Source organism: Nyctereutes procyonoides, unplaced genomic scaffold, assembly GCF_905146905.1.
Source record: "Nyctereutes procyonoides isolate TBG_1078 unplaced genomic scaffold, NYPRO_anot_genome, whole genome shotgun sequence".
NCBI classification, from domain to species: domain Eukaryota; kingdom Metazoa; phylum Chordata; class Mammalia; order Carnivora; family Canidae; genus Nyctereutes; species Nyctereutes procyonoides.
This window is the reverse complement of record NW_026575139.1, coordinates 40398937-40425833: the sequence shown is the minus strand read 5'-3', so window position 1 is coordinate 40425833 and position 26897 is coordinate 40398937. Positions and strand designations below refer to the sequence as shown.

The following is a 26897-nucleotide window of genomic DNA, read 5'->3' as shown; positions in this document are numbered from 1 at the left end:
GTCCCATAGAAATATAATGCAAACCACATAGTTTGTTTGTTTTTTTTTTTTAAGATTTTATTTATTCATGAGAGACACAGAGAGAGAGGCGAACACAGAGACAGGGAGAAGCAGGCTCCCTGCAGGGAGCTCAATGCAGGACTCTATCCCAGGATCCCAGGATCATACCCTGAGCCAAAGGCAGATGCTCAACCACTGAACCACCCAAGTGTCCCCACATACATAGTTTTAAATCCACTGGTAGCCACATATGGAAGGTAAAAAGAAACAGATGCAATTAATGTTAATGTTTAACACCAAGTGTCCAGTATTATTTCAACACAAAATAAGTATAAAAAATTATTGAGATATCTTACCTACTTTTTCTCATATTAATTCTTTTTCTCAGTCTGTGTTTTATACTGTAGCTTATCTCAATTCAGAGTGACTTTCTCTTTCCCAATCTAACTTCACATCCTACTGACCTGGTTAATTCCATATCATGTTCAATGTTTTGAAATGTTTTCTTCTCTAATGTATCAACTTTTCATTAATTTTATATCTTTCAACTTAATGAGTATTTGTTATTTAGTGCTGCTATATATATATATATATATATATATTTCCTGCCTTTGAGCTGCTTGTGGTGAAGGGAGCTCAGCTCAGAGTTAAGGAGTCCTTTTCTGTTCCCACTGTTAGCACCTCCCTTCCAGCAATTGTTAGGCTTCCTGTATGTAGGGAAGGGCTATGGAGACAGAAAACACTGTGTCTGCTTACAGAGGTGATTTTGTCTGTGTATTGATGATAAATAGGATTGTATATCATAGGAGTTTGAATTAAAAGAGACCTCAGAAAGTACAATGCTTAACTTTGTGACAACTTGACTGGGCCACAGAGTACCCAGATACTTGGTCAAACATTATTGGGGGTGTTCCTGTGTGGGAGTTTCTGGATGAGATTAACATTTACATTTGGAGGTTGAGTAAACCAGATTGCTCTCCGTAATGTGGGTGGGTGGACCTCATCCAGTCAGTTGAAGGCCTGAATGGAACAAAAGGCTTACCCTCCCCTGAGTAAGAGAGAATTCATCCTGCCTGAACACTTTTGATTTGAGACATCAGCTTTTTTTCTACCTTTAGACTTGAACTAAAACTTTAACTCTTTCTGGCTCTCAAGCCTGCTGGTCTTCAGAATGGAACCATATCATCTGCTCTCCAACTCATTGACTCACCCTGCAGATCTTGGGACTTGCCAGCTTTCATAATCATGTAAGCCAATTCTTCATAATCGATTCTTTGTGTATACACACACACACACACACCTCCTGTTGGTTCTGTTTTTCTGAAGAACCCTGACTAATGCAGAAAGCTTTTCATCCAACTTCTTCATTTTAGAATTGAATCAACTAAGGACCAGAGGTTAGTGACTTGCTCTAACCTAAGAGGTTAGTGACTTGCTCAAGGTCACACAGGAAGTTGGGAATGGATCAGGACCAGAAACAGGACCAAGTCCTTGAATTCCAGATTTAGTGCTTTTGCACGCTGTACCACATGCACAGTACCACAATGGTGTGCACATGTGTGTGCATGCGCACATACACACATTTTTTAAAAATTAAAACAGCCTACATAAATGATAATTTTGTTTTTGTTCTTGACAGGAAAGGTTATTTGAAACTCAAGTAAATCATGGTAAGAAGTCCATCAGGGTTATATGGATAGAATTCATGGCTGGGGGTACAAATAAGGTTGGTGGTATGAAGTTTGAAGAGATGATAGCCATAGTTTTTCAGTAAGAATGGAAAAAGCTTCCCAGGGTTTTGGCTCTGCCTGCAGATCTGGGTCGATGATTCCATGAATAAGCAAATGTGAGGTTTGAGTTGTCTGCTTGGCACATTTTCCTGCTACAGTGCATTCCAATCCATAAGTTTTAGAACCTTGAAAAGCTAAGGGTCACGCTTAGCTGGAGTGAGCTGGAGGTCCCAGAACACAGCCACTGAGACAGGCTCTCATTGCCAAGAGGGAGTGAGAATAGCAATAGCCAGCATTTATTGAGTGCAATGGGCTGGGCACTCTTCTAAGTCTTCTCCAATGGTAACTCTATGGGGAATTGCTGTCATTATTTCCTTTTTTGCACATGGTGAAACTGAGGTAGAGGGAGGTTAGTAAGTGGTGGGTCTGGGATCTAGCTCAGGTGTCTGGCTCCAGAACTTGTGCCCTTAACATCATACTATCCATCATATGTAGAAGCCTGAGTATTTCCTCAGAAAACTCATGAAGTCGTAGGTTCTATTCAAGTATCTGTGCTGAGAAATCTTCTAACCTCCTAACACTATTCCCGAATGAGGGCAAGGAGATCTGCATTAGTCCTAGCTCTGTCACTAATTAGCCCGGCCAGCTTCCATTGGCAAGTCACACAACTACTTCTAGGCATCCATTTCCTCTTATATGAATTATGTTGCTAGGTGAATTCTGACAATCCCTAGGTAAATTCTGACAATCCCATCTAGCTATGAAGCTCTTTTTTTTTAAGATTTTATTTATTTATTCATGAGAGACACAGAGAGATGGGGGCAGAGACATAGGCAGAGGGAGAAGCAGGCTACACGCAGGGATCCTGATATGGGACTCGACCCGCGGACTCCAGGATCACACCCTGAGCCAAAGGCAGATGCTCAACCGCTGAGCCACCCAGGCATCCCTAGCCATGGAGTTCTATGGTCCTACTCACTTTGAGATTATACTTTGAGACTATCATGGTATAGATTCTTATTGTAAGCTTTTTAGTTATAGTCAGGAAATACCTTTAATAATATATACATGATTTACCAATTTGTTAGTAAAAATCTTCAGGGGCATATGTCTTATCCTTTAAATGGTATTTTAACACCATGCACCTTCTAATATTTTCAAATGGGATCAGGAAAGAAAAAAGGATTTCTGAAGGAATTTTTTTTAGGAGACAAGGCTGAGAAGTGCATCAAGGTAAGTGTTCCAAATATACATGGACATGTCAAGAATGGGGAAATACACTGGTTTCATTAATAGAGAGTTCTTGTGCATTAGTTTGCATTAACCATTGTCTAGCGAAAGAACACGGTCTAGGCAGACTTGAAACAGGATTCCAGCTCCAGGTCTGGCACCATCTACACCTGTGATCTTGGTGGTCTCCTTGCTTCCCGGGTCTAAGGATTTAAAGGAAGCTGTTAGTTCAACTAATTTTCTTGTGGGTGTAATAGTGAAGAGATGGGCAAGGCCTCCCCTGAGGGCTCAGTTCTGACCACACCACTAGTGTGGACAATCTAAGGCAATTGCACCGGAAAGGAAGTCTCACTCTTGGCATCTTTCACAGGCTCCATCAGACATTGCTAAAGATAGAAATGCCAAACTTGTATCAAAATAATGTGGAGAGAAGCACAGATGGATGAGTGCGCCTTTCCTTCTACCTGACTTAGAACATGGGATCCAGAAGCTGCCCCACATGTCATACCCAGCAGACAGACTCTAAAGGACCACCCTCAAAAGCTCATGTTTTCCTGAGTGTAATGGAAGGCTACTGTCTCTATGACTGCTTACTATAGAAGCAGGGCTCTCAGAAATAATTCTCAGTTTTTGCTAAATCCTAACAGAGACCCTATTATGTGTGTATTTTGATCCACTTGGCCCTTTGGTGAGGAGGCCACTTTAGATTCCATCTAGTCCTTTCCGAAATTCAATTTAATTCGGTTTTGTTCAGTTCAGTAGAATCTGCCTCTGGGTGTGCCTTCTGAGGGAGGAGAGGTCTGACTTCAGCTTCCCCATTCTGTTCTAGACCTGTGATCTCGGACAAGTTCCATTCCCTAACCATGATCTGTTCTAGCACTTCCCAGTAATACTCTAACCCAAGTCTTTAGCTAATATTACCATATTTTCCTGGTTGGAGAACTAATCAACTAACTGCTCTATGAAACAACAACTCCACAGGTAAAAAAAGAGACAACTATTCCTATTCATGGCTTCTGAGTGTGTGTGCGTATTTCCCAAAACTTCTTCCAAACTTGAATTTGGTAATCCTGAAACACCTTTTTGGTTCTTCTCTGGAGACTCCTGAGTGTTTTTTTTTTATACCAGTGTATTTGGTACCAGACCTACCAACCCCCAAGCGGGCATGAATCCCCCACAGTGATTAGCCCTAACCAATATTTAAGGGCTTAATTTTTTTCTAGTTCTATTTGTTTTGCCCATGCTTCTAATTCATGGTTAGGTTATAACAATGGCTACTATTTAAATTGCTAGAGACCTTATTTTGGGGAAAGAAAAAGCCCTAATGCGTTGTTTATTTGTATCATTATTTTTGTTTTAAAATTATGCCAGGATTTTCTCCCCACACCTTCCTTCATCCTAGGTTTTTGAGGAATAACTAACAGTGAACTTGTCTGTGTAAAACTGCCCTGAGCTATTCTTTAAGTTAATTATCACTTCTTTTGGTTCTGTGAATGGCTGTTCAATGACACTGTCAGCAAGTGGAATGAACCAAATTACTTTAATTATGGAGTAATTGCACAGAGTGATGGTAATTAAATCTTGATCAGTTTAAGTGAGTGAATTAATTGCTTTAACTTGGAATGCACACGGCAGCAAGAGGGGTTGTTTTGTAGTTTAATTAACACCATCCACTAAAGTCTTATCGTATCTAAAATGTAGACAATTAATGAGTTTGATATTATTCTCACCTTCACAAGAACTAGGACAGAATACATGCTGAGAAAGGTACCGTACTCAGGGAATGAAAGAAAACTTAATATTCTTGTCACTTGTATAGATATATTGGTTGCCATCTCTGCCTTCTGGAGAAATGTGCAAATAGAAATATTTCCATATAATTAGCTTCTGGCCCCATTTCATTTCAATATTCCCTGATCTGTGCAACAGTATACATTTCCAAATTTGTTAATGTTTTAAATTTCTACAGCCTGAATTTAACCATTACTTGCTTCCTTTTAGTTTGGAGGAGTCTTGGCCTCGCGAAGGTATGCCTGGGGTCTTCATAAAATCTGATCATTTATAAATCGTCACTTAGTAGTTTTATATTTCTATGCTTTCTATTCCCCAGTACTGGGAAATGCTTTATGTTTTTAGAGGAAGTTTTCTGCCCAGATCTAGACCACCGATACTCAGCATCGACTGCAAATTAAGACCTACAGAACCTTAAAAAATTACCAAGCCCCAGACTTCCTCCAGAATTTTGAGGGTGTAGGATCTAGTCATGAGTATGTTGTAAAAGCTCTTTAGGTGATTCTAATATGCATCACCAATAACAGCATCACTCATTCATTGAGAACCGCTACTTTAGAACATCTGTGTATCCCATCTCTTAACCCTAAGAGAAAGATCGTATTGTCATAATTCCATATAGAGACCCTCTGGTTTGTTTGGTCAGAACCTGAATTCAATCCTCAGACCCTCTGCTGCCATGTCTTAAGAGACAATTCCTCATAAATCTTTTGCAGCTGTACTCTAGAATAAATCTGAGAAGTCCTAGTTTGAAAACGAGAGAAGCAAAGAAGCGAAAGAAATGAGCATGATTTATTTGTCAGTCTTGGACATTGTCTTATTAAGCTCCAAATAAGGAAAAGATGTATTGTTCTAAGCCGCAGGACTGTTAATATGTGCACAGTTGGTTTCAGGGTCATTTCTTAAGTGTCAATGTGTCCTAATGATTAAATAGAATTAGTTGGGGGAATGGCATCTGACTGAGTCATAAGTAAAGTTCTCAAGGTCATACATTGCCAAAGCCACAACTTGAATCTGGTCTTCTCTCATTCCAGTGTCCACAGATGTGAGCCTCTACTTCATGGGATCTGGCTAGAGTTAATCCAAAACAATGGGAACTCGGCCCAAGATGATATGTAGGGTTTGGGAAGTATTCATACATGAGTTGACATGTGAGTTGGATTCTGAAAGTAGGATAGTTTTCTATGTGGAAAAAGAAAAAAGAAGCCAAGGTGCTAAAAGACAGATGTGTGGGAAACTGCATGTGGTCTTGCTCTGACTGCAGGACACAATGTGGAGGACAGAGATAGGTTAAAGCAATGACCCAAAACTATCAATAATCTCAGGCCAAAAGGACAAATTTATTTAGCTCATTGTAGCAACAGAGAATGATCAGCAGAAGGTCCATGGAATAGCTCTGTAATGGAGAGTTAGGAAGGGCTCATTACAGGATTTGGGATCTTGCTGGGTGATTCTAAACAGCATCCAAGAAAATGTAGGCCTGTTCTGTATTGAGGGCCATTACGAGCAGGGGTGATTTGGTAATTGGATGTTTAATCATTTTATCCAGGAGATAGAAGAAACAAAATGGGACTAATATCATCCACAGTGAAGTCTTCCATCTTAACGGGGAGAGGGAGATAGGATAGTCATTTTGTAGTTGCAGAGTATCCTTGTCTCTGTTTCAGATATGGTCGTGAAGTGAAGTTGTCTCATCCTTGCCCTGTGAGCACAGCTTGGCTTCAGTTGGGAATATCACAGGCTAGCTGCCAGTGATGCTTTTTACTTTCTCAAAGGACCAGGTCCTTGATTGCCATTTAAAGAGCTAGGACTTAAAGGTTGAAGGATTTTACAAAGTGGAATGACATAACACAATTTCTGTTTGGGAAAACCCCTCGGGTGGCTATGTAGAAGATGGTTTTGAATGTGGCGAGACTGGATACAGATAAGCCAGTAGCAACAGAGGCAAGAAAACACCCCAGGAATGGGAATGGAAGGGAAGGGACAGTGAAGAGATGCCATAGAGGCAAGCAGGGGAGACTTATGCTACATAACAATTTAAAAAGAAGTGATGATACCAAGTTACTTGGACAAATCAAGCATGCTTCTTGATCTCCAGTGTTTCATTGGGAAAACTGTAAAATTTTAGAGTTTCCTTTTCTTTGAAAACTAAAACCCAGTGTTTACCATGTTCCTGCTGGGCAGATACAATTGCTTAGACAAGTGAAACTTGTCACAGTTCCGGTAATGTCCCTACAAGTACCTTTTTCTTTCTGAGATTGGTAAATTTGCAACATATTCATCTTGGTACAAGTCAGAGCAAAACACCAAGCAAAGAGACTGCTGGTTCCAGGTTCTGTTAGAAGATGGACTCCATCTGTTGGTCTAAGGCCATGAGTCCTGAATCAGCCACCAGGAGCCTGAGAGAAGAAGATAAGAAGGACAGGTGGTAAATATACGGTCAGGTCACCTGGCTCAGACAGTCTCCACCCTTTCCTCACCCCATTCTCCCCCAATGGGCAAAAAAGAGCAAATGGGCTATTCTGGGGAAGCAAGAAATCAGTAGATTGTAATAGAACCCTGGAAATAAGGAGAACAAAAATTTAAAGAGAAAACTTTCTTTAGTATAAGGCAGGAGATTGGCAGTAACTGAACATAAAGGAGAGACCATCTTTTTTTTAAAACAAAGTGCTAATTGTGTTGTCCTACCTTTTTTTTTTAATCCATAAAATTGTCATTTATTGATATAAAAACAGATGCACAGAGAAGACTCTAGGGCTAGTGCAGAAAATGAACCAGACAATGAAATCCAGTAGCAATAAATCATAGAGCATTACAACTATTAATGGCCATAAGTTAAAGGGGGAGAAAGGATAGGAAGAGACCCAAAAGTCTTTTAGTCTTTTTGTTTGTTTTCTTTGGGAGATTGCCACAAATCACTTAATTTTAATCTGTGACAGCACATTTATATAAATAGCTTTGAGCAGAGTGCTTCTTAACATTTACTTCTACTCCATTTAACGTAAATGTTTTGAGGAGCAGACATTGGTTTGAGAGTAACATTTCACAAAACTCAGATGTCTTATTTACCCAGTACTTCTACAAGCCTACCCTGTGGATTAATCTTTTCTAAAACTGTTTTTTTTTTTAAGCCAAATGAAACCCTCAGAAAGTGAGGATTCTATTAGTTCATGACCTTATGTTTTAGTGGAGAAAAAGTAGCTTTGCAACCCATAAAATGTATTAATGTGGGATAGAAATCTTTATCCTTCCACTTACACTAGGTCCAGTCAACAGGATGGATTAGGCCCTAACTAATCTGACATTAGTATTAAAAACAAATATTTAAAAACATATGTATCCATTACTGGAACATTAGGTATGAGGCTTTATTTCTTGGTATTAAGATATATTCTGACCCCAAAAATATTTAGTAGAAATCATGACTATATGTGAAGTTGGGTTGGGGATACAGATTATGACTTATATCACCTTCTCAAGTAAAGATTGATGGCCATTTAAGAACTGATTAGTGAAAAAAAAAAAAAAAGAACTGATTAGTGAGATAGCAGATTAAAAAGAAGGTACCTCGGGGTGCCTGGGTGGCTCAGTCAGTTCAGCACCTGCCTCTTTGTTATGGCTCAGGTCATGATCTCAGGCTTGATGAGATGGAGTCCTGAATTGACCCCATGCTCACTGGGGAGTCTTCTGGAAGATGCTTTCCCTCTGCCCCTCCCCTCTATCTAAATCTTTAAAAAAATTAGAAGAAGGTACCTTGTGACATATTTTGCTGCTCTGCCTTAAACTGTCCAACTGCAGTGTTGAAGGATATCTGCCATAAGCAAACCATGTTAGTGTTCAGATCTCATGACTAAATGGTGCTGTAATTAGCACAAAAGTCATGTCAAAGTCTCCAAAAACCATGAACAGTTCAATTATCAACAAATTGGGAGTAGCATTACATATGTAGTTAATTTATTTTCTAAAACTACAATTTTACATATTTCAAAATGTATCTCATTTCTGTCCAATTGCCTAGGTTTTTCCAACACCTAATTATTACTTATTTCTTCAACACATTTTATTTTGAGCTGCTGCCACTTGTTTTCATTCTGACAAAACCCATGGGGTATATAGATGCATAGTACTTTGTTCCTGCTCTCATGGAACTTAAAATCTACACGAAGAATCATTAAAGGTTAAATGGTGGCATATTAAAATAACACAAAGTCAATTATCTAAGCCACAATATATTGCTCAAGTAGAATAGATCATGTAAGTGCTCTCTGCTTATGGCAGGCAGGAAATTATTGTTGGGTTGGAGTAGTTAGTTGAAACTTTATGAGGAAATGGATATAAAACTGGCTTGTGAAAGATGGATAGGGGCCAGGGAGTGCTAAAATTCCCCAGTTCTTGGGCTGGAGAGCGTGATTTGTAGTTTTTGCAATTTCCAAAAATACCCTCATTGTGGCTGATTTGAAGCTACCAACCTAACATCATTGATCATGAGATGAGAGAGAGACATTCACAATTGGCTCTTGTGAGCCAGTACCGGCTGACTCCAACACCACTGAATGGGAGATTTTTAAGTGGTGAAGATGCATTCAGTTCAATAGTGTTTTGAAAAAAAAGAAAGGATAAAGAAAGGATGGCGTGGTTTTAGGTCCTTCTCAAAGCAAAACAGCATTTTGCCTTATCTCTCCACCCTCCCCTCTACCATCAATCCCAAATTCAAGCTCAGTCCTAATTATAAATCAATTACCTTTGAAAACTACATTCAGGACCCTTCCTATTAAGAGTGACAATGGTGATCTAGCATCATCAGTGCCTTTGAGATGCTGTCCCCACAGGTGATGAGAGTCTCAGCCTGATCAATTTATCCCTTCTTTCTCAGCATCTCTTATGAGCAGGACACACATTTGCCAGATGATGGGCCCAGATTAGAAGCACAGGCTGTGTTCCCAGAACAGATCAAAGTTACATACAAGCACAGAATTATGGGATTTAAAACTTGGTAAAACTTGGCTGATTTGCTCTCTCTCAGCTATACGTTTGAAGTGTTCAGTGGGGACCCCAAGTCCTGATCTCATCGCTCAAGAAATGTTAAAATGCCTCTGGTGATTCTGACTTTAATTCACCATGACTGCTGAAACAGGAGCTTTGGAAACGAAAGCAGTAGCAAATCTCCTGTGTGAGATCAGAGCTCTAAGGGGGACATTTTGTGGCAGCTTCCTTGGATATGAGTGTGGATCTAAAGAAATTAATGGGACTTCAGTATTTCTAACAATTTTTCCAAGTGCAGATGTGTGACTGAGGGGGGAGAAAAGATTGTTTGCCCATTCGTTTATTCATTCATTCAGCCATAAAAAGATGAAAATAGACCTCATTCTTCTTGCTTCAATCCTTGCCTCCTTTTTCTTTCTCTCTTTTATTTTCTCTCCCACCTCCTTTTTTGACTACTTCCCCTCCCATAAAACTTGATTAATGGACAACCTCCAAACTTACAAAAACAGCTTTTGGAGGAACTGTTCTGACAGTACCTGGAATGAGACTGATCCTGGGATCTCCAGCAAGAGTCATGAAAACCCAGAGCAATCTCCAACTATCTACTGCAAGGCAAATCTTGTAGCAGTTAGAGGTAAAAAAATTATAACCTGGGCCAGACCTAAAGGTCTTTCTCAACTGAGAAGATCCCAAACTGCATCATCTGGACTGTTAATGTGTCTTCAGATCCAGATTTGCATCAGCTGAATAAAGAAATTAACCTCTATTAGAAATACTTGAACAATTTCTTTTGCCCTGACACAACAAATAGTTATTGAGCATTTTCCCTGGCCCAACACTAATCCCGTTGCTTTGGGGATATCAGTGAACAGTACAGAGAAAAGACCCCTGCCCTCGTGGAGTCTGCATTCCAACCATCCATTAAACCATAGGCTGACAGATTTGAGATATGGAGCAGCAGGCTCATTTAGGGGAGTCATAAACATAAAGGCTGAAGGCGGAAGTTTAGGATTCTAGACCCACTGTCCATTCCTCAAATATTGTGTCCATAATCCCCTCTCTGATGTCCCATTTTCATTCTAAATTAGAAATTGACCTTTTATCAAATACTGCACTTTCCAGAAAGGACCCCCAAAGTACCAGGCACTTAGGAACCATATGAAGTGGGAGATTTAAAATACAAATCTTAACTTATTTGACAGAAGAAATGGAAGTTCAAATGCTTATTGATTTCTTGGAGAGTGTATAGAAAGCACCCAGCTCAATGTTTTGTAAGAATTACTTAGGCAATAAAGGACCACTACCAGGATAGTCTTTTATTGTCTAGAATTTCTCATGCACAGTGATAATAAAAATGGACTTACTTTTCATTGATTTTATTGTTTTTAGACTCGCTTCAGACAGTGTACCTCCATCTTGCCTGTACCCTGGGCTGACCATCCTGGTCAGCCTCCACCCTTGGGACACCACAGTTCTTTCTTCAAACATTTTCTTAGATTCATCTCATGTATAGAGTCTTTTTTTTTTTTTTAGCAGGGTCTTTTTTTTTTTTTAATTTATGATAGTCACACAGAGAGAGAGAAAGAGAGGCAGAGACACAGGCAGAGGGAGAAGCAGGCTCCATGCACCGGGAGCCCGATGTGAGATTCGATCCCGGGTCTCCAGGATCGTGCCCTGGGCCAAAGGCAGGCGCTAAACCGCTGTGCCACCCAGGGATCCCTATAGAGTCTTTTTGACCAGCCTATGTCAAGGTTGATCTCCTATGGCCATTATAATCCGTTTCTCCTAATTAGGCCTTATTTAAATGCAACCTGGAGTGTGTGAATTACTCCTTCCTGCATATCCTGTATCTTCTCAGACTTAACATAAGGGCAGGACTGGGTCTGGCATCCCTCACCCACCAAATGATAGGTGTGCAGTAATTGTTTATCAGTTGGTAGCAGAGGATGTGGATGGCTGTGTGCAAACCACCATCCCCCATGGGCCTGGTTCCTCTCATGGTAGGGAAGCACATCAGTGTCCCGGCTGGGCCCCAGTTGTTCTTCCTGCAGAGACCCAGTTATGTCTTATGACCCAGGGCAGCAGGCCCAGTGGGGGAAGAGATTGCAAGCCTGGGCGCTGACCTAGTAGCAACATTCCAGGAATAAAGGGCAGTACACTGCTCAAGTACAAGGTAGGGACTTATCTCGAGTCAGAAAGAGAAAAAGAAGGCAGGTAAATCTTTGTGAAACCTTGAGGCCCAAGCAATACTGCCCGGAAGCCAGTAACACAATGTGTCTCCCAAAGGGTAGGACTCTGCCCAACTTTGCCACAAATCCCTATGCAGGCTCCAGACATGGTAGGAGCTCCGCGAAAGAGCAATGTGACGGGGAAAAACCAGCAGCGTCGGAAAAAAGCAGTGGTGCCTGGCAGAGGCGGTAGTGCCTGGCAAGGGCCCCACCTACTCAGTATTAAAAAATCTTAACATTTATTGAAAATACACCTTGTTGCAAACACTAGGCAAAGGTACCTGATGGATATTATTTGTTTGCTATTCACAATCCTTTGAGGTAGTTTGATCTCATGGCTATGATGTGCCAGAAACCAGGATGGTAGTTGACTGGTTTTGTTGAAGAACACATGTGAGGCATCAGGACACATCAGACACACTTGTGAGGTGAGCTCTCCAGGGGCTGAATACTAGGGTGAGTTTTTCTGGTGGCCATTTTATTAATGTGACCCCATTTGATGTCACTGTTGGTGAAACCCCAGAAAATGCGAGTGACAACGAAGCAGGAGAGCTCGGTTTTTGTCTCACGGGGTCAAAGAATGAATCTCACAGACAAAAGAGAGTGAGTAAAGCAATAGAAGTGTATTAAGGGTGGGTGACAATAATGAAATAATCATACCAGCTTGAGGAGAAGGAAGGTAGATAACCACGAATGCAGATATAGAAAGTAGTCCAGGCTCAACTAACCGGAGGATTGGGACGGGGTAGGATGGAGGGATGGCACTGTGCTGTGCTGATGTCCCGAAGGCAGATCACTAGGAAGAAACCAGTTAGCACTGAGGGCTGGCAGATTGCAGTCCCTGCAGGGGCTTGAAAAGGAACAAGCCTTGGAGGTGTGCATGGGAGGGAAGTGGGAAGTCAGTTACCCTCCCTTCCCTCCCCATCACCTCGGGGGGAGGCTCATTAGCCCGTGCCAGTTCCTAGGCCAAAAAGAAGTGACTGCTCCTTACGCTTAGACCAGTGGTTCTAGAACTATGTTGAATGCTGGACCCACCTAGGGGCTTGAAAAGGCCCCACTTACAGGTTCAAAGATTATCGCTGGGCTGAGGTGTGGCCGGGAGGGGCAGATCAGGATTTTTTCAAAGCTCCCCCAGGTGATTTTAATGTGTAGCTGTCTGGGTTGAAAACCCCTGGGTTAGGGGATCTCTGGGTGGCGCAGCGGTTTAGCGCCTGCCTTTGGCCCAGGGCGCGATCCTGGAGACCCAGGATCGAATCCCACATCGGGCTCCTGGTGCATGGAGCCTGCTTCTCCCTCAGCCTGTGTCTCTGCCCCTCTCTCTCTCTCTCTCTGTGTGTGTGACTATCATAAATAAATTTAAAAAAAAATTAAAAAAAAAAAAAACCCTGGGTTAGGGCAAGCCCAGATGAAGGAGAATTGACTGCACCTAATATTTATTGAGCAACTACTATTCCCAGGCACTGTGCTGGGTGCTTTATGTGGATCCTTTCTGATCCTTAAAAATCAACCTGCAAGTAGGTATGCTCCTCTCATTTTGAGAAGTAAACTAAGCCTCACAGCTGAATCAAGGTCACAGAGGCTCTATCCCTTTCCCACTCCCCCCAAACCCAATCTTCTCCTGTTATATGTCCTGGCAGGACAGCCACCACCATTTCAAATTCTGAAAAGAGAGGTGGAAAGAGGCCAGAGATCGTCTTCTCAAACACTCTTCACGAGAGATTATAAAGCCTCTGACCCCTCTTCTGCCAGTGTTGTGTGAATGCCTTTGAACCTGTGTCCTTCCTCACAGCTGTCCTGCCATTATCTCTGAAAAATGTTTGCCCCTGTTTCTGTTGGTACTTCGTCTGTCTCGTTCAGATAACGGTGCCGTGCTAGTTGCTAGGGGATGTGTCAGAGAGAGAGAATACACAGCGCTTGTCTTCGGAAAATCTTTTGGTGAGGTGAGCAACAACTATTAAATGAAACCACTTTGGAAGAGTAATATGGGGTTAAGGAGGTTATTTGAAAAGCAGAGAATTGATCCAGCAATTGGCTGTCCCGTGGGGAGCCTCGGTGGCTCAGCTCAGGCATCTGACTCTTGGTTTCGGCTCAGGTCACGATCTCAGGGTCATGAGGGTGAGGCCCAAATTGGGCTCCGCAATGGTTGTGGAGCCTGCTTAAGATTCCCTCTCTCCCTCTCCTTCTGCCCCTCCCTGCTAAAATAAAGAAATAAATCTTTAAAAAAAAAATACGAAGTGGTCCTCAGACCAGCGGCACCAATAGCCTATGGGAGAATTTCAGAAATGCAGATCCTCAGACCCCCCAACCCAGACCCAGTGATCCAGAATCTGCCTCCTAAACCATCCCCAAGTGATACATTTCTATATTAACATTTGGAAACATTGGTCATGAGCAATATTGCATCACTCATGTCTCATGTTGTTGCTTTAGGAACATCTGTTTTATTCCTCCCTTTCTCCTAAGACTTTTCCCCGTGCACACACTTTTTTTTTTTTTTAAGAGCATCGTTGCAATTCTCCCTTCCCTTCTTAAAGCACATGAAACCAAGATGAACAGGGAACAGGGATCCTGTTCATAACGAAGTCTTTTGTCAGGTTTCCCTATATGGCCCCAGGTGCCCTGGCACAGCTGCTGATATTTAGTTACGTTCTGCACCAGCAATTCTAGCATTTGGGAAGTGAAATTCATTTTTCTCTCTCTGCCTTATGAAAGCCCGGGGCAAAGGAGGTGAAGAAAGGGGAGCTTGGAGGAAATCAGTATTGGAAGTATCAGGTGTAGCAGCGAGGTCAGACCATTTTCATCTTAGGACCTGGCATTTTATTTAGGCCTGGGCAATCTATCCCTTTAAATGGAGTTGGGAGAGTTTCTTTAATAAGGCCACAGACAAAGGTTTGTAACTTTAAGGGGCTCAACATTTGACTCAGAAGTCCTTATATTAAGTTACACCCTTAAAAAAAGGGATTGTGTTCTCTATGTTTGGAATAATTACTCTCGGAAATGGTCAGTGAGGTCCTCTCAAGCATGGTCATCAGGCACTTGTAATATGAATTGTTCCATTTAATAAGCAAACCACAGCTCCATTTAATCTTACGCGAATGCATGATTTTCATTTAGTCAAATAAGGCGAATCACTTTCTCCTCTCTTACAAATCAGTTCTCCTCGTTCTAGTATGAAGAAGAAAGACTTACCTTTGCTACTGAATGGATTCAAAAACTAAATCTACTCAAAGAGAGGGATGAATTTGCAGATATTGGGAAACTTTGGAGTTTCAGGATTGTGGGGACTTTGAAATAAACCGTATCATTCCTGCAAAGTTGCAGAATTTTGCTATAGAATGTTTGCATTTGGGAAAATTCATTATGATCCTAAGTCACAGGTCAGAAATATAATTAAACTGATAGTGTCATAGGGTAAAAATAAAAAGCAAGGCCTGCAACTGCTTCCTGCAACCCCTACCACCACCCCCCAACTCCCCAGAAAGGCTCTTAAAGGAACATTTAAAAGACAGGCCTTTGTTCCCTGTATCTGCGGTGCTCAGGTCAGGTGGACCCTGCGGTGTGGCTGAAATATTTCAAACAGTCACTCACAAATGTGTCATTTGACCTGCTGTTCTTCCAAAGAGGTATGAAAAATGTGTTTCTTGCTGAGATAACTTGAAATCAAATAAACATAATCTCTTTAATTCTTTCTAAATAGTTCCATATTTTAAGTCTAAGCACAATAGAGCACAAAGCTTCTAGCTTTAAAAAAAAAGTTTATTTTTTTACATATGTATTGTTGGATTTTTTTTTCTTCCAGTTTATGTTAGATTTTAAGAGTATAATTTACATTTCAAACCAAGTGAATATATTTCCTTCTGTTTGGAGACACATACACAAAAAATGGCAACATTTTTACTTGGTTAAAGGTATATGTGTGCTTTCACAGGAGTGCCATCTTTAAGCAAAAACATTCTTTTTTATATTAACCATCACTTGATAAACCAGAGGAAAGTCTAAACCAAGGCTTGTAGAGAAATGAAATGATATTTCCTTTTGCAAAATTGGTTCTGGTCCATTGTTTTTATTTATATGCAATAATGGCACTCACTCAAGTTTGTAATAACGCTGTCATGGCTGAAGGGAGTTTGTTTTAGGTATTATATCTATTATCTGCTTCCTCTCTCTTCTTTAAACAGAATCTCTGAGGAGAAAGTCTGTATGTAGCATGGATTTAAGAAGAAACGAAAAATCAAAAGCTTTCCTAAAACCTCACTGGGTAGGATGTTATTTTAGATTGTTTTAAGATTTTTAATAATTCTTGTTTGTTTGCCCTTGGCATTGAACATTGAATAACACAGAACTTGCCTTATTCTTACTGGAGAATTATAAGGCTTGCAGTGCTCGTGCAATGTTCTATTAATTTCCTCTGCTGCTTTCAGGCAAGCCTACCTAACCTTTTGCCCAAACAAGGAATATTTATCTAATGCTCCCTGTCCAAGGATAAATTTAGTAGTTTGCAAGTGTCTGCTTTGCTCCACCACCACTAGAGTGTGCTCTAGTGCCATAAGATTCAGAATGTTTCCTTCAGATGGTTGGCAAGGGAAATGGTTGAAATGCCTAGAAAAATTCTTTCTGTCTAATTGCATAAGTGTCCCTTTAAGAGTCTTGGTAAGACTGGATTATGTTCATGGATTTGATTAAGGTGGAACTGAAGACTTTACCTTCAGTCTTAATACATGACAGGGTTTGGCGAGGGTTCATTTTTGTATTTGAATTAGCTCTGCTTAGCTCCAGTGGGGGTGGTAAGAAATATTGTTTCCCCCTTGGTCCGCAAGCTATATTTCCAGGCAATAACTCTCTCACCTCATCTATAAGAGTGTGTTACCATGGATACATGGTGGGGTGACCTGGGAAGAATGAACTCCTGAGTGTTGGTGGCCCTTGTTGCAAGTTCCTGGCAGACGTGGCTTGCAGAACTTTGACCACAGGGGAGTGATGAGAGCAGTTTCAGCAGCTGTCCACTTGGGAGGCTAGGCGAGCTGGAGGACTGCACGTGATCTTCCCTGTGGTTCTAGCAAATTTCAGCAGCATCTCCCTGTCCTTCAGCCCCCTGCTGGACAGAGCACTGGCTTTTGCTCTACTTCTCCCCCCAGAGAAAGCAGATCATTGAGACTCCCTTCTGGCGCCCTGGTTCCTCCATTTCCCCTTGTGTCTCCATGACTTACAGTCTCTTTGCTCTTGGTCCTTTAAATAACTTCAGACCCAATATGACTTCCTTCTCCAGGGCTCGGTCAAGGTCACTCCAGCAAAGTCTGCAAGTTTCTTATAGCTGGGGCCACTTGTCTCCCTGAGGTGTATAAGACTCTCTGCTCAGGCTTCAGGGAACACAACCTCTGACCAGAAGGTAGCCCAAGACCTCTTTCACAGAAGTATGTGCCCGGGTCTGCCCGGACAGATGGAGGTGCAGCTCCTTTCCAGCTCTGGAGGCCACTCTGAAGCAGATTGGCCTGAGAGGGACCACAACCCCAGAGAGCCATCGGAGGTAGCCAGGGTGCCAGGCTTCCTTTGCTGCTGGATGGGCCTGGCAGGACCCCAGCACCTGTGTGGGACTATGTGCTCCCCCTCCATATGAACCAAGTTAGCCTGGGAATAGACAGCTTCCCAGTGCCCTTTGCAACCTGGCAGTGGTGGTACATCTCTTTGGTTGAAGATTTATCTTATACATGAGGAGATAGCTTGGGAGATTTCAGGGAGACCTCGTACCCCTGTGCACAATAATCTCCACCTAGCCCCTTTCAAAGTCACTCCAAATAAAAGCAGAATCTAAATAAAAAGAGTGCACTTGCTATGTATGTACAACTTTAAGCCAAGCCATGTCATGAGAGGCCTCTTCAGACTCCCAGCAGAGCCCCAACCTATGGACATCCACGAGCCATCTTTTCTCTGAGGTGGCTCCTAGGCAGGCAGTCCTGCAGACTCCCCTCCCAGAAGCCCAGGGCAGCCAGTCCCTACTGGATTCTAAGCCTCCCGAAGCAAATGAACGTCATCTGTCCTGCTGCCGATCCCGATTCTACCAGGAACCCCCCAGCTGCCACTTTTGGATACCCCATAGGCTTCTAGGAACACTCACGGAGGTGGTTTGCGTGATAACAAAGCCTCCAAGCCAACCCTGACTCTTCACTTGCTCTCTTGAAGTTCCTTCAGCCTCTGCATCTATATGACTTGCAGACAGTCTCTGGTCAGGAAAAAAACAATAGAAATCCAGCAATCTACTTCTCACTTGGGCAACAGCATGATCCTGGATGGAAAGAGCACAGGCTCCAAATTCTTCAGCTTGTCAGTTGTGTGACTGAAGGAATTTGTTCCAAATTTCTAAGCCTCAGTTTCCTTTATTTTTTTTTTTTTTAATAAAGGAGAGGCGCTATGGGAACCAGGCTTAGTGTGATGGACTGATACCCTAAGACGGAAAATCTGTGCTACTGATTCAGGCAGAGAATGGGGCAAGCTGGATGCATCACTGATCAGCTCATCTGCACATGGCTCACCAGATCACATTCGTCCAAACTGCCTTTAAAAAGGAAGTCATGTGTTATTCCTTCTTGGGTTTGCATTACTTACTGAATAAGCCATAATTTCAAAGCAACAAGGGGCTGCCAGACATGAAAAGAAAAAGAGAATTCTGAGAGTTGTGCAAAAATAAATATTTTCCTACCATGATATTGAATTTTCACCATCGAACATGCCATATGTTGACTCTTCAGAATCATTATAATTACTTACCTGAGATTTATTAAATGTATCATGGGAGAAGCTGGGGATATAAAAATAAAAAACAAAACCAAAAACACAGTGGTTCCAATTTCTGAGCCTCTCTCCTTCCACCTCAGGATAGAACCACACATCTAGGGACCATAAAGAGAGATTGTTAAATAGAATTTATTGTGCAAAATTATAGTTACAGTTTATGATGAAGAACACTATTTGATGATCTCATACCAATACAAATGCACTTATATTTGGGAGTATTTCCCCTCTTCAGCATCATGGCAGGAATAGAATATTGTGGAAGAACTTTGGACTAAAAAGCCAAGTTCCGGTTCTGTCATCAACCAACCAGCTGTGTGGCTCAGGTGAGACACTTAACTGTCCAGGTGTCTGCTTCTCTATCAGTAAAATAAAGAGTTCTAACTTTAGATCAGTGAGCCCCAGATAATGCTATTCAACAGGATCATCTGGGGAGCTTTGAAAACGTGCAGATATCCAGGCTCTACCTGGAACTGCTAATTAGAATCTCCACAGGTGGGCTTAAGACTCCACACTTTGTAAAAGTTCTGCCACATGTTGCTGATGATCCGCAGGTTTAGGGAATGCCTCATTGGAAAGCTGGCCACATTTGGTCTTTCTTTAACCCACCTCATTTCTCACCCTACTTAAAAAGATGTCTCTCAATTTTACCTGGTTTCCTCCACTACCTTCCTGCTCCCTGATCAGGGATTTCATGACACACTCCTTTGAATCTGTGGCCTTAAAAACACACCTCTGCTCCTTCTATGTCCTCAGGTCCCTCCTCCACTGGGAGCCCCACACTGTTCTTACTGGTTGGGTTCCTGTCCCTGCAGCTGACTAATCCCCATGGATGAAGTCACGTATCCAAGTGAAACCAGCCCCTCACCCCCTCCCCTCACACATCCACACACCCAAGATCCAGGACCAACCCTAGTAGGGTTTAAAGTGGGGGGGGGGGCTGAGATGAAATGTGGGGGGTCTGACCTCTTGTTCTACCACTTTGCTGGTTGTGTGGCTTTACCAGGTTACCTAACCTCTCCTTAACCCTTTCCTGATCTGAAAAATGGGAATAAAAATGATTTCTAGCTCACAGTTTGCTGGGAATGCAAAATGAGATCATATATCCCAGCTAACATTTTTTGAGTGCTTATTATGCAGGAGGCAGTGTTGTGAGCATTGTATATGCATTAATACATTTCACTGGTGGAAGGCAGTCTCAGACCCAGGTAAGGCAGCTCAAAATCCAGGCTCAGCCACTACTCTATAATGTATGTAATGTGCTTGCCAAAGTGCCTAGCTTACAGTAAAAATTGAATACATATTTAAAGAAAATCCAAAATCTGGGTTTTTGCTTTGTACACTGTGACTGTTCCTTTATCTTATAGTCCAATTTCAGCCAGACTCAGCATTATTCTCTATTTGAGACTCCCATCTTACCCCCCTGTCTACTCACCCAGTTCCCCCAGGACTTGACTATATCCTAAGAGCTTCCTCCTATAAGGCCTTCCTTCCTGACCTCTGTCTTTAACCCTATACAGTCTCTCTGCTCTTCTATCATTACCATGAGAAGGGTATGACTTGATGAAGGTTGAGAGACACACAAAAGAGAGTTACATCATGCCAGTCCTCCCAGCCAAGGCCATCCTAGACCAGTTAGCTAGCAGCCAGCAGATTCTCAGACCTGTGAGCAAATTCAGCCATGATCAACAGTCACCATACTAACTTCCCCGCGGGCAAACATAAAGCCTTATTATTGTATATTGCTAAGCTTTTTTTTTTTAAAGATTTATTTATTTATTTATTCAGAGTGAGAGAGAGAGAGGCAGAGACACAGGCAGAGGAAGAAGCAGGCTCCATGCAGGAAGTCCAACATGGGACCCGATCCCAGGACTCCAGGATCACACCCCGGGCTGCAGGCGGCGCCAAACTGCTGTGCCACCATGGCTGCCCTTGCTAAGCTTTTGTAGTGTTTTCTTACACAGAAGTATTGAAGCAGCAGATGACTGGTACATAAATGTTAAGTGGTATCATATGGATGCAATAACAAAAGCCAGAATGTGGGGAATCCTATGGGATAAATAATCCAGTTTCTTCTCTTGTCCTGTAAAATTCTCCACATTCTGAAGGGAGAAATGTTATAGATTAAAGGAGGCTTTAATCTATAAATGTTATAGATTAAAGAAACATATGAGCCAAAAGTAGTATCTGGATCTTACATGAACCCATTCAAGCAAGTCTGCTATTAAAAAACATTTGTGAGACAACCAGGGAAATTTAACACTAATAAGATGATTGATGTTAAGAAATTATTGTTAAATTTCAGGTGTTACAATGGTAATATAGTTGTTTTTTTTTTTAAAGAAACCATATCTCTGGGCAGCCCCGGTGGCTCAGCGGTTTAGTGCTGCCTGCAGCCCAGGGCATGATCCTGGAGACCCGAGATCGAGTCCCACATCAGGCTCCCTGCATGGAGCCTGCTTCTCCCTCTGCCTGTGTCTCTGTTTCTCTCTCTCCTCTCTGTGTATTCTCATGAATAAATAAATAAAATCTTTAAAAAAAAAAAAGAAACCATATCTCTGAGAGACACATACTGAAGTATTTATAGATGAAATGATACAATGTCTAGAATTTTCTTTAAAATAATCCAATGAGGTAAGAAGTAGGAGAGAGTTATTCATGAAACAAGATTAGCTATATATTGGTAGCTGCTGAAACTGGCTTATGGGCACTAGAGATTTATTATACTATTCTCCATAGTTTTATGTATGTTTGAAAATTTCCATTATAGGGACACCTGGGTGCTACAGACGGTTAGGTGTTTAACTCTTGGTTTTTGCTTGGGTTGTGATCTCAGGGTCGTGGGATTGAGCTCCATGTCAGGTTCTGTACTTAGCATGGAGTCTGCTTGAGATTCTCCCTCTTCCTCTCCTTCTGTCCTTCCCACTCATGTTTTCTCTATATATAAAATAAATAAGTAAATTAAAAAAAATTCCGGGGGATCCCTGGGTGGCGCAGCGGTTTGGCGCCTGCCTTTGGCCCAGGGCGCGATCCTGGAGACCTGGGATCGAGTCCCACGTCGGGCTCCTGGTGCATGGAGCTTGCTTCTCCCTCTGCCTGTGTCTCTGCCTCTCTCTCTCTCTGTGTGTGACTATCATAAATAAATCTAAAAAAATTAAAAAAAAAATTCCACTATAAAAAGTAAGGAAAGAAGGAAAGAAGGAAGTGAGGGAGGGAGAAAGAAAGGAAGAGAAGAAAATGAAGTAATTGCTAGGGACAGATGATGAATTACAAAGTAATATCAGAATTAAGGACTTATCACTAGTGTCACTTATGGTAGAACCCTGGGCTAAGCTATTCAGACCTAATTTGAAGCTGTGGATCCTCAATGTTAAATGGGAAACAACTATGATATAATCTTAGAATATGTATGGGGAAAAAGTCACAACATAATATACATGCAAATAATCTCAAGACCAATGAGTGTCTAATAGATCTAAGAAATTGCAACAGATCTAAATCCATAACCAAGGAAAGAAATATGATAGAGCAAGTCTCAGGACGTTAAGAGGAAAATAGCAAGCGTAAAACAAAAACTGGAAGTTATGAGAAAAAAACTTAAAATTATGAAATAGAATAGGATAATAAAGAATAAGAAGTAATTAGAAATCATGAAGTGAAAAATACAGTTGATTATATAAACTGTTAAAAAAAACTCATTAGATAAGCTTGTTAGTAGCCAATTTAAAACTGAAGAGATATTTAGTACATTGGAAGAAAGAATTTAGTAAATCCCTCAAAACGTAGCTTAGAGAGGTAAGAAATGGAAAATATGAAAGAGACTTAGAAACAAGAAATCCAATTAGAGTTCCAGAAGAAAAGGAAGATAACATGATAAAGAAGCAATCTTTGAAAAATATAATAGCTAATAATTTTCTAAAACCAAAAGAACAAAGGAGTACCAAACAGAATAAGAAAGTTCTATGTGGAAAGTTCTATGCCCAGATGTATCACAGAAAATTTAAAAAACAATAAAGGTGAAGAAAAAAAATCCACAAATTACCAAGAGCAAAAAAGGCACAATAGGTAAAAGAATGACAGATTGAAAGTGAAAGTGGATTTCTCAGCAGTAGACAGCAGGGGGAAAAATAGTGATAAAAGTGCTAAGAGGAAAATGATAAATCTAAAATTCTATACCTAGCTAAATCATTGTTCAGAATCAGGGTGAAATGAAAGACAGGCATAGATATATAGAGATTCAGAAACTACTAAAGATACATTTAAAAAAAAGATGAACTCTGAAGGAGACAGCATAATGAAAGAAGAAATAATGGGGGGGGGGAGAAAAACACGTTGATAAATCTCAATATTGCCTGAGAAAGCATTTATTTAAATGTAAATACTATAATATGTTTGACTACATTTTCCCTATCTCCACTACCATTACTCCTTAGGATCAAAGTCAGCTCTCACTTAGATCACTAGTTTGGTTACTGCTAACCATTTTCCCTGCCTTTCATCTTACTTGTTTTTCTTCTCCACTCTGCTGCAGAGTGAACTGTCTATAGCATAAATCATGCAACTCTTTGACAATTTCCTAAGGTTTTTAGGAAAGTGGTTTTACAAGTACATGCACATCATGTGTGAGCAGATGAAACATGAGGCCAGCTTGAGTTTTGTTTTTGCTGCTATAGACACTTTTTCCTTCTCCATACCCAGAAGGAAGTTAGATATCTGTGTTCAATTGGCTCTGTGTTGGAGAACTGAAAGGAGAGGTCACCAGGAAGAAGACAACTCTGGGCTCAGTATTCACATGTGACATTTGGGCTCATGAATGTTGGCTTGTCCCAGAGAGGGTGAGGAAGGGCTAATTGCTGAGGATTTAAGACACAGAAGAGGCCAAACTAGAGAAGTGAGAGAGATTTCTAGAGATAAGAGATCAGATTCCCAAAGGTTCAAGCAGGTTCACTTTTTATCAACACTTGAGACTAAGCACTGATGGAGAATGCTAGAGGTGGATAAAGGGAACAAGAATGGGCCTAGATACACACAGAGATATGTTTTCCATGTCCAGGGGGAATATTTCTGCAGGCCGCAAGCTTGGTGTTGGTGTTGATGACATCTGCATTCAAGGGAAAATGTGGCCTTGGACAATGGGCACACTAGTAGAGGCCACCATAAAGATTAAGTCCAGTATGTTGTGACTGTATAAGCCCCAAAATGACCTGGATAAAGTGGAAAGGGACCCAAGTAATGACTGGGTAAATTTCCTGATAACCAAGTGGGATAAAGACTCAGAATAGATTAAGTTTGACTTATTGAAATAAAGTCAATGTACTCTTATGATATGAATTAAAATCCGTCTCTTCTCCACTTGGATTACCATCACTTCATGATATATCCTCCATCCCACACCTGTGGACCTACCTAGCTTTACCCTTTATAGCCTACTCTCAGGACTCTATAGTCCTGAAAGGAGCATGGATGCTGGTAGGCCAGATTACACATGTTCCTCTGCACTCTAGGCCCACAGGCCTGTTTGCTTGAGTACACCACGTCATCTTCAACTCCAGGTGTTCACACATACAGCCCAACTTCTCCTTCCCCCAGGCAGCAGCCCTTATCTGGCAAACCTCAAACTCTTTCTCCATTTCAGGTCTCAGCTTCTTTAAAGCCACCTGTGTGATCCTATAACATCCTGCATGTCCCCAGTCACAGCCCTCACCACATGGTGTTGTAATAGCCAGATTATTTACTGTTTTTCACAATAAGATCTGTAAACTCTGGGAGAACACAAATAATGTCTGCCATACTTTTGTTTACTGGTACACAAAACTTGGCACACAGTAGATAGAATCCCAACTGATATTTTTGAGGTGAATAATAATAGTAGTGTTAGTAATATATAATTCTTGTTAATAAGATAATAAAAAATGTTGTTACAAACATTTGTTGGAGTCTTTACTCTATGCCAGGCTGGCTGCTAAGCCCCTAACCTAGGTAGTTTTATTTAGTTCTCATAATATTCCCATTTTATAAATAGGAAAAATAAGGTAAGAGAAATTGAGCAACTTGCCCAGCTAGTTAAGTGATTGTGGTGGGATTGAACTTAAGCATTCTAACACCAAAGCCCATGGAGTTGAGATGGAGTTAACCATTGCCTCCAATGGAGTTAACCATTGCCTTCTAGTCCTGAAAGGAGCATGGATGCTGATAGGCCAGATTACACCTGTTCCTGGACTCCAGTGAGACTACCATTCATCAGAGAGGCCCATCTCACCATTCATGACCACTTCCTGCAATGCAGGCATGATGTCTGCTCACTCTATGCCCCCATTCCTACTGCTCTTGCAGCCTTCTTTCATTTCTACAAACAAATGTACTTATGTACTACCCTTGTGTCTAGGATATTGCCTTCTAAGGTGAAAACCTCCTAAATCCATCTTCTTTCATATGCGTGGGGGAGAAAAGTCTCATTTGTCCCTTAGGTGGTGCCTCACCTAACTCCACTCATTTATAGTCAGCTTATTGCAAATGTCCTGAACCCAGTCTCACAATTCAGTCTAATGGTGCACTTGATATGATATATTCCCACAAAAAAGTAAAGCCCTTTTACTGGATTTGTGGAAAAATAAAACACTAAGAATGGCATTAACTGCCCAGTCTGCCATATTCCTTCTCCTGATGCCTGACAGAAGTGTCATGTGTTCAGGTGTTCTTCATCTAGGCTTATCTTTGACTTCACTTGGACTTGCTGTTACTATCCTCCCAAGGTGAGGATTCAACACTCAGCATCCTCACCTTTCCAATCTCAGAGAGACTAGCAGTAGGGATAGATATTGGGCATCAACTAACAGGATGTAAAGCCAGCCCCAGAATCTGTGGAGCTCAGATTCCAGAAGCACCCCTTCTCCCCTGTACTTATTGGAGCTCCCATCCTTCAGAGAAAACCCAGTTTCCCTCTGGGCTCTGTTAACTGAGAAATAAGGGGCTTTTCCCTCACTCATCCTATTTTATTCCTAAGGTCCAAACAGAAGAAAGATGATCTATCTTATTTTACTTAGACAAATTTAACAAGACACTCTTCTGATGGGTCGTGAAACGCTAAGCTGTCCTTTGGCTCTCAAAATATTTTGAGCCAATGTTTGCCTTTTTCTAAAAGCCAACTCTAAGTGTATGGCTATTTTCTAACATGAAAGGAAAATGTCAGTCTCAGAAAATCATTAAAATATAGTCTGAAATCTATTTTGCTTTTTTTTTTTCCTCCCTAACTTCCAAGATTAGATCATCACAAGCGAACTGTCATTTTTAAAGGCAATCATCCCCAACTTTGGTGTTTAGTGTGGCTGAGTGACTAATCATAGAATTTCAGGTCAGGGAGAAGTAAAGAGCAGGGTCACAGCCTGACTGGCTAATAGGGTCTTGGGTTATTGATCCTTAAAGAGTACCATCCAGGGACTCCATGGCCTATACCCAGAGAAACCATTGCATAGTCCATGGTAGGTAGACTTTATTTTTTTTTAATTTTTAAAGTTTTTATTCAAGTTACAGTTAGTTAACATACAGTGTAATATTAGCTTCAGATATACAATTTAGTGATTTAACACTTACACACAGCACCAGGCATTTGTCACAAGTGCACCCCCTCAATCCCCATTTTCTATTAATTCATCCCCCCACCACCTCCTCTCTGGTTACCATCAGTGTGTTCTCTATAGTTAAGAGACTGTTTTGTAGTTTGTCTCTCTCTTTTTCCCCCTGTGATCATTTGTTTTGTTTCTTAAATTCCACATATGAGTGAAATCTTATTTGTCTTTCTCTGACTTGTTTTGTTTAACATAATACTCTCTAGTTCCATCCATATCATTGCAAATGGCAAGGTTTCATTCTTTTTTATTGCTGAGTAATATTCCATTGTTTATATGTACTACAACTTCTTTATCCATTCATCAATTTGATGGACATTTGGGCTCTTTCCATCATTTGGCTATCGTAGACAATGCTGCTATAAACATTGGGGTGCAGGTATCCCTAAATTAGTATTTTTGTACCCTTTGGGTAAATACCTAATAGTGCAATTGCTGGATCGTAGGGTAGTCCTATTTTTAACTTTTTTAAAAAAGGGTTTTATTTATTTAGGAGAGAGAAGGCAGGGGGGAGGAGCAGAGGG

General features: G+C 41.2%; 1 long non-coding RNA gene across 1 annotated transcript in view; it reads right to left on the bottom strand.

The window, feature by feature from the left end:
• Positions 1 to 5525: 5525 nt before the first annotated feature.
• The window catches only part of LOC129496391 (uncharacterized), a 31560-nt gene continuing 10188 nt past the window's right edge, over positions 5526 to 26897 (bottom strand). Inside the window, exon 2 of the long non-coding RNA XR_008661717.1 lies at positions 5526 to 7150. This is a non-coding gene — a long non-coding RNA (uncharacterized LOC129496391). The remainder of the gene's footprint in view (positions 7151 to 26897) is intronic.